General features: G+C 40.7%; 1 protein-coding gene across 1 annotated transcript in view; it reads right to left on the bottom strand.

Moving 5' to 3' along the window:
• The window catches only part of cdhr5a (cadherin-related family member 5a), a 22542-nt gene that overhangs the window by 8885 nt on the left and 12264 nt on the right, over positions 1 to 1393 (bottom strand). The window lies entirely within an intron of this gene.

The following is a 1393-nucleotide window of genomic DNA, read 5'->3' as shown; positions in this document are numbered from 1 at the left end:
CTATAAGGACTCAGAATGTACACTTCTGCTGTGACCCTAGGTTAGGCAGATGAGTGTGCAGCTGCTGAGCTGTGATTGGTGAAACAAAGTTCTGCTGGATGCTGATTTGCTGTCATAGTATGATATCATCACTTTACTACAGCCTCCGTCTCTGCTTTAAGTTTCAGTTTCTGTCTGTGCCGGATTAGGACAAGCTGCAGCACATCACACACCAACAGGTTTCACTCAAACGTTGGGGTATCTTCATGGTTTTAGGATGCTCTCTTTTATCTGGCGATGCATCAGGACGGCCTCAGAGCACCGTGTCCATCTTTGGGTCTGGCCACACATTTTTTACTGCTTACATAAACTATGTAAGCAGCAGAGAGGGCGACTGCAATTGTTTAATGAAGCAAGAGGAAGACACAAAGAATACATTGTGTCGTCTTGGATAGAGGAGGTGGGTAACAAGTTTACAGCTGAGGATTCTGTTGTGTGTTTCACAATCTCTGGTCTCGATATGTCCATAAATTTCGTAAGATTCTGTGAAGTCCGTAAAGCATTGTGCTTATTTTTCTGAAGGAGCGTTTCTAGTTTAAAGTGTCAACATCCTCCTCCAAAATCCTACCTAAAAACTTGTCTGGCTCAACAAACAATGCAAATGTTTAAGCAATCATCTTGTGTTGAGCTCAGTAAATGGACTGTACTTATATAGCACCTTTCTGTCCAACCAGGATACTCAAAGTGCCTTACACTACAATCTGTGTCCTCATGTACCCACTCACACATTCATCCAGCGCTCTACATTGGCTGCGTCCAAATTAAGGGGCTGCGTTCTTCTAAGGCAGAATTTATCAGCCACTTACATAATTCTGCTGCACCAGAGGCTGTCCAAATTCAAAGATTTTTCCAAATTGGCCCATGAACGTGTCCTTTTTCCTCGATTTGAGGGATGGGTCCAGCATATCCGTCTTGGCCCAGCCTATACTGTGATGCATTGCGGGCCGACGGCGGTATAAAAACTGAAAGTTGAAAGCAGTTGTGTTTTTGATGCTTTTCTTATTTGCATAGACATGACATTTTTTAATATTACCCTTGTCACAAATCAAATGAGTTGGTATAGAGAAATAAACATCAGGTACAGCAGGACCGTTAGTTCTTTAAATATTGCCTTTAAGCTAATTTTATCATTTTATAATGTTATTAATACCAATATTGATATTTTATTTATTTTTTTTACTATTTTTGTTTTTGTTTAGCGGTTGCTACATGACAGGACAGGACTTCTAGACCGGGTCCTTCGAGCCAGACCCTGATCTTGCATACATGTCTCTCAACAAAGATAATAGATGTACAGTGGTTTGCAAAAGTATTCATACCCCTTGAACTTTTCCATATTTTGTCACATTACAAC

The sequence above is a fragment of the Austrofundulus limnaeus genome, unplaced genomic scaffold (genome assembly GCF_001266775.1).
Source record: "Austrofundulus limnaeus strain Quisiro unplaced genomic scaffold, Austrofundulus_limnaeus-1.0 Scaffold10, whole genome shotgun sequence".
Taxonomy (NCBI): Eukaryota; Metazoa; Chordata; class Actinopteri; order Cyprinodontiformes; family Rivulidae; genus Austrofundulus; species Austrofundulus limnaeus.
This window is presented reverse-complemented; position numbering and strand designations above follow the sequence as displayed.